We start from the raw sequence: 7,436 nt of genomic DNA on the forward strand, positions 1-7,436 counted from the left end.
CCGTCGCGTCGTACTGATGTGATTGGCTAATGTCGTTTTACAGGGCCGCTCGTCGGTGAGGGTAGTTCGCACTAATGTGGCAGATGTCAGCACCGAAGAGAATGGGGGAACAGAGCCCCTACAAATTTCTATTGTACCAAATACATATAGGCAGAGAGTATATGAGAGTGCTCACGCCCGGGTTGTGGCCGTGCCACTTTTGGCTGCCATCATCTCTTTTAGTCCGGACAAGAACCCGTCTACACACTCAGTCCGGACAAGAACCCGTCTCCACACCACCGACGAGATATAAGGATAGACCTATCATCTTATGGGACTTCATGTCCACGCTATGAATTACCGACTGTGCAAAAAAACCAGAGGTTTTCGTATGCCCTCTACAATTTAGAGTGGTGAGTTTAGAAATCACGTATAATTTCAGATATCGATTGCGTAGTTGCCAAAACACATTCGAAAATATTCGTCGCATAGTTGCCAATTTACTGTTACTGCCGTGTAATGCACAGCGCGTATTTTTGCTATTTTCCACGTTACAGCATCGACGAATATATATATATATATACAGTCCAATTCTGAAAAAGTAAACGAAACGAGTCGAGTCAGTCAATACATGATTAATTCAATCTCAATATTTCATCTCTGTTTAAATATAATGCTTCCTGTTTCTATAATCATTTTAAAGCTGAATAAATGTTTTTTCGATTTAAATAAATAAACTGTTATTTATTGATAGCAAACAAAATAATAATTGTTGTTGAAAATTGAGTTTCCTATTAAACGCTATTTTTATCTTGAAATTTATTAATATAAAGTGTTAATTGTTGGTTTCTTTAAACCTTCTGCTATAAAATACAATTTTTCAAAGGACGGAAAAATATTCAGAAGATCGCAGTTAACAAAAAATTTTAAGGACAATATATTAAGTTGTTATGCGAGGTTTCGTTACAATAAGTTGCGTCGTGTCGGTTATTATATATGCGTTATTATTAAATATACAATTATTATTTCTTTTTCAAAATATTCTCTATATTATTGATCTGACTTGTCATTATATCGCAAAAGCATACAGGAGTTTAGATATATATAGTTGATCTTTTACCATTATTTTTATCAGTTTTAAAACAATAATCACTGTATTATTTTGTGAAATTATTAATTATATTTTTATTAGTTGTCTGCAATTAACAGACCACTACCTAATATATGAAACAGGGGATGAAATAAATAGTACACAATTTTATTTAATTGTATTACATGCACACTCACACTCATTGTCAGTCATATGACATGCACACTTACATCATTCATACAATATACAAATACATGTAGTATTTAGAAAGTAGAGACAGAAGTTGAAGTTGGCGGAAGAGACGTCATAAAGGCCAGAGTCTCCAAGTAGGTTTCTTCCGTCTCCTCGAATTCGTCATCGGAGAAGTACGGGATCGTCGCTCGGGCTTCTCGTGGGATGGTCGAATAGATTGTTCATGTTGTCGAAATTACGCCATAGGTCCCGCAGGTGGGCGATTCTGATTCGCAGCGTCCATTCGGTCCAGTTCTCCTAACCCAGCTTCCGCAGATTGGGAAGACTGCGGTCAATGGCGCGTTTCGTGTTAATTTGAGCCACGATTGAATTCGCCATGGTCACAGAACTCTCCGTTATGGATGTGGATACACTTTCTCGCGATCCATCTCGAAGGACCAATGAGTAAGAAACGTAGAAGTTACAGTGGTGATTGTTACTGTTTAAACATTCTGTAGATGCGATAATCTTGAATTTTTTGTCATGCGTGAACCTGAAAGTCTCAATTGTTGCCCGAGCCATACTGTATCTTTATGAATTTTGACTGTTAATGTAAAATATACCATGCTTTTTCGATGTTCAGCACATTCATCGTGGTTAAACCATTCTGGATATTTCTGATCCAAAAAGTGGGAAATAATCGAAAACAATTTATCCAGGATGAAAGTTTCGCTTCGTAATTTCGGATAATGAGTATCAAAACTGTCATTAATAATTTTAAATATATTTGAAAACTCTACACTTGGAACATAGAGATGTCCAAAATCTGGGCTATCATTAACAACATATGCCCGGAAAAATAGCAGTATTTGCTCGTTGCGACAAAAGGTACTGTTTTTAGAAACAAATAAGTCGTAACATGTAGGACATCCCGTTCTTTCAATGCTTTTTTTAGCAATATACCCTGCAAAATATTCGACGGCGCAAGCTTCTAAAGAACTTACTGGCGTTGACAGTTCATTAATATTATTATTCCCTTCAACATGCGTATCGATACTGTCATCATTATTAAATTCTTCGCCAAAAAATGGATGACCGGAAGACGACGCAGTTGGTTCACATAATTGTGGTACATCGTCTCGCGGTATATCATCCCCCAGTACTAACGGTGTGTCGTCATCGGGCATGCAATTTCCATTATCTGAACTACCACTACATAAGTGCAATTGAATATATTTCCTCATAGCAAGACGCACCGCTTTTACCGAAGGATTATGATTATAAGTGCCACCGTGCATCCGCAGAATTGAGAAGTAATTTTCTAGCGCATCTGTATTAAGACGCGAAGTCATCAAAAATGTAACCCCTTCTTCTCGTAGGTCATACCACAGTTGCAGGGTGGCACTTATAGATTGTTGCAACCCCAACAAACAAGGGGGCACTTTTAATCCTTTCGGAGTAACAACGAACCAATTTTGCATCGCATGTAATTGCAGTTTCAAATTATCTTCAACGTGACTATAATAACGCGAAAGCGCACATTTGTTTGGGTTGGGGTCGCGGGCGCATCTACTATTTAAATTGTCAAACAAATCATTTAAGGTTTCAAAGAAACTGGCCGTGTGTTGAACAGTCGTTGTTTTTATGCAACCAGTCAACGAAGCGGTGAACAACGCAGACGATACCCTCTTACTGAAAACTTGAAGAGCAAGCTTACATTTCATCTTATCGAATGCATTTGGCCTTACATGCTTTTCTGATAATTTGTAAGCTGCTCGTGTACCCTTAGTCCTTTCTAAATTCCAAAGTGAAACGACATCGTTCCACGAAACTAAGGATCCATTGATCGAAAAATTATGCTTCATTAAATTATTTCTAATACTCGTAAACAAATGTAAATAATCGTAAAGAAAATAAATTTTTTGGCCATTCCTTGAAAAATAAGGTTTGTTGATTGATGTGCGTTCGTCTGCTATGCTCTGATTACTGCTTCCCTGATCGGAAACAACCGCTCTAACTTTCAAACCGGTCTTATGCAACTCATCTAAAATTTTGTCTAAAATTATGGATAAATTATCCCTCTTTATTCCCGAACTTGTAACAAAAAAAGCTATTGGTTGTTTCCAATTATTGAACAGCCCCCGTAGCATAAAAACAAGGACTTGAGAACCCACGGCTGCACGACGACCTAAAAATCCCAAGTCTTCGAAACCTTCAATGATCTGATTCGTTGGGTGGAACGTTAAACATTTCTTAATCGCCATTTCATCAAACAAAAGTACGCAATTACGATCTGCGACTTCCATCTGCGCAGCTTTTATTTTTAATCCGTAAAATATATTTTGGCAAATACCAGGCCAAATATCACTTTTCCCGAACCAACGAACAAGTGTAATTGGACTCGGCAAATGAAAATTGAAAACAGTGCGCATTTTGTTATACAAAGACGGCGATGTATAATGCATTGTCATGCATAACTGTTGTTCATCGCGCGTAAAAGCACTCCTAAAAGGTTTAAATAATAACATTATTATGAAAGTGAAAACAATGCCAGAAACTCTTTTCGCTATTGCCATCTTCAAACATTTATCATCAATACAACCTGAAGAAAGCTTATTTTTAATTCTATTTAATGCTTTAGACTTCGCTTGTAATTGCGTGCGAAGAATCTTACATTTATTTTTTTCTTTGCTTAAATGTTGTTCAATTTCCATCAACCGATTTCCCTCTATGGTGCATTCTTGCGAAGATGAAATGGCTGTAATATTACAATTTTCTATAACACCGTCAATAACACTATCACGGTCACTGTCACCATCGTAATCACCACCGGCGAGATTCTCGTCTGCGCTATCGCTATCACTGTCTTCCAAAACAAGCACTCTAGGCACGGCATTTCTACGCAAAACACCCGACGGATGAAAACTACTTCTTAAAAAATGCCGACTACATAGATATTTATTTCGCAATTCTGACTTAGTCATTTCTACCCAATCGTCTAAACCGCTATTAACCAGCCACGTTATACACCTGTCATCGTCATTAACCGGAAAACGATGAAAAGTAGAACTGTCCGTTGAATTGCGGGATGTTAAACTGCACTTCAAATACGCACACTTTTTATAATGTGGTCGAGATTTAACATTTTTATATTCCATTTTTTGTTAATTAATATAGCTAACTAAGCAAACTAAATATGTAAAATATATATAGGAGGGGTTTGACACCGGAAAGGTCAGGATTTAGCAATTGACTCGTAACGCGAACCAAGATTGATTTAAGAAATGTACTCTTCTTCCGCTATTTTGAGCTAACTGCTCGAACACGGTGCGTTGCGATCAAAACGTCAAAACGAGCTCGTGGGATAGAGTTTAGGTAACGGGAAGTGGGGTAAGAAGCACAGCCCTGTAATAAACCTATAATAAACATGTAACCTATAATTAACTTATAATAAAATATGCCACCACCCGTACCTGGTACCTGATTCCCTTTCGTATTTCGTTCGACACTTCACAAAAAAATCAATTTTATCTGTTTACGCTTGGTAAAAGAATAATTAATGCATTTTTTAATAATCCAATTGTCAATATGTATTTAACGTAAACGACAGCGGAGCTCGAAAGGCCTCGATTCCCGAGAATTGTAAACAAAATACGGCTTTTTCTTTTTTTAATTAATTTTTCATTTTTTTTTCAATTGAATTAATTGAAATACAATGCCTCATCTGATCGAGCTACGATCTAGCCATGCCTGAAGCACATATACAGTGACTCCGACTAATATTCGGACACTCTTAAAAAGACCATTACTTTTTTAATATCGTATACTATACGATTTGAACTTTCTTAGAAAGGTAGAGCAACTAGTTTACTACAGGATGTAAAAAGAAATTTTTAACAAAATTGAAATTGACCGGAATTGTATAAAAAAAATAAAAGTTGCATTTTACAAATTTTTTATGTGAGCCTATACTGAAAATTTCGTCGGCATCTAACTGTAATAAATCTAAGGACTTTTACATGTTTCAATGCCTGTCGTTTTTTCCCGCATCAACCGAGTTTTATAAAGTGTATTTTTTAATTTCTCATGTAATTCTTATCAATTGCAATTTTACATGATGTTTTAACGGGTGCAGTTGCTATATATAATGCACATAGGATTTAATTAACGATACATTTATTTTATTCATTTTATTTTATTTATTTTATTCAAGTATACATTACATTTATAAAATACGTATTAATATTTGGCTGTTTGCAACATTTCGGATTTTGCAGTTAAATATATACATATTCTTTATTATTGTACGTATAGTAATCATTCGTTTATTATTTATTCCAAATACAGAGAGGAAATTAACTAATCAAAACAACATTCTATGTATTCGCGAGACTGCAGTGGCTATAGCTATTTTTTAATTTTAATTCCTCTACCACCACCGACGAGATGTAACCTCGTCTGTGCTACCACTAATTGTAAGAAAGCTGTCAGCACAAATGGGATATAGGAATATGATTCCTATATCCCATTCGTGCTGTCAGCCTATTTTAGCTGTCAGCAGCCCCGTCGAGATCCTGCTTGGGGCTCCAAAACCGAGTTGGTAATACAGGAAATGACAAGAAAAAGAGGCCATGTGGCCTCAGCAAAGATGGCCACCAAAATACATTGGGTGGAGCAGCAGCAAAGAGTGAGAGAGAGAGCATTAGCCGGGGTCCATAGCGCTCTCTTTCTATATGATGTGTCGACACATCAATTAGAAAGAGAGCGCTATGGACCCCGGCTAATGCTCTCTCTGTCTCGCACGCCGCCATTGTGGGCTGCAGCACCGACGAGATACTGTTAAAGACTGCCAGCCTTACGGGACTTGGCGGGACTCGAATTTTTCGGTATTTCTTACGCCCTCTAGGATATATTCTGGCTCCATCCAGAGAAACAGAAGGCCAACGACAGCATTTTGTCGGTAAAGAAGACCATTGAGGAGATACTCGTCGCGATGTATCGGTGAGAATGCGAATTATCACGAAACCATATCGATTATTATTAAATGTTACATTCTCCGCCATATTTCAGACGATGTTTTGGCACTATTTTGGCACTATTTAGAACTTTTAGCGATGTGGTATATCAGATCACTGTAACTTTCACGTTATCCCCGCGCCCACTCGCGCCCACTTACTGGTCCCGCGGAATAACACAGGGGCTGGCAGTCTTTAATAGTATCTCGTCGGTGGCTGCAGCGCTTCGTTCAGGCCGCGCAGTCTATCTCTATATGTCTATGGTCTATCCTTATATCTCGTCGGTGTCCACACTCAGTCCGGACAAGAACCCGTCTCCACACTCAGTCCGGACAAGAACCCGTCTCCACACTCAGTCCGGACAAGAACCTGTCTCCACACTCAGTCCGGACAATAAACAGTTTATATTGTTTTATATAAAATATGTAACTAAGATTCATTTCTTTCACGAAATGAGGCAAATATCCTGTATTAAAATAACTGAAAAATATAATTATTTAATAAGGTCAAATAAAAGACAGGATTGCAGAAGTAGACACGTTGTACGGAATAACTAATTTTATTTTTTATTTAAACAAAAAAGATTGAACAACATTCTAGCTCTACTTCCAACAAACTAGAAAATGTATGTACAAGGTACTATTTACTTAGGACTTTTAGAAATTATATTTAGTTTGAAAGTCGGAATTTAACTATGGACTGGAAAATAAAAGAAAGGCGAAACAAAACAATCAAAAAATCATTTATTATCACAAATTAATATCATGTATTACACACACACACACACACACACACACACACACACACACACACACACACACACACACACACACACACACACACACACACACACACACACACACACAACAAATATTATAATACATAGACAAATATAATAATCCAAATAATATAAAACAAATAAATAATTATTATAATACATAACAACTATTAATAGGGATGCAATAAGAATTAACTAGGTGAAAGCCGATGGAGGAAGCCTGCCTTTTGGCAGGCAGCGATGACAGCGATGATCCTGCAAATAGGAAAATGCATTTTATTATTCAAATCTGAAGTTTTTTTTTACTCTATTTAAATATGTATTATAATCTACTTAAACCTATTTTAAAAATAATACAGATTATTTACATGTTCAAAAAATTATATTGTCACGTCTGCCGACG

The sequence above is a fragment of the Lasioglossum baleicum genome, chromosome 8 (genome assembly GCF_051020765.1).
Source record: "Lasioglossum baleicum chromosome 8, iyLasBale1, whole genome shotgun sequence".
NCBI classification, from domain to species: domain Eukaryota; kingdom Metazoa; phylum Arthropoda; class Insecta; order Hymenoptera; family Halictidae; genus Lasioglossum; species Lasioglossum baleicum.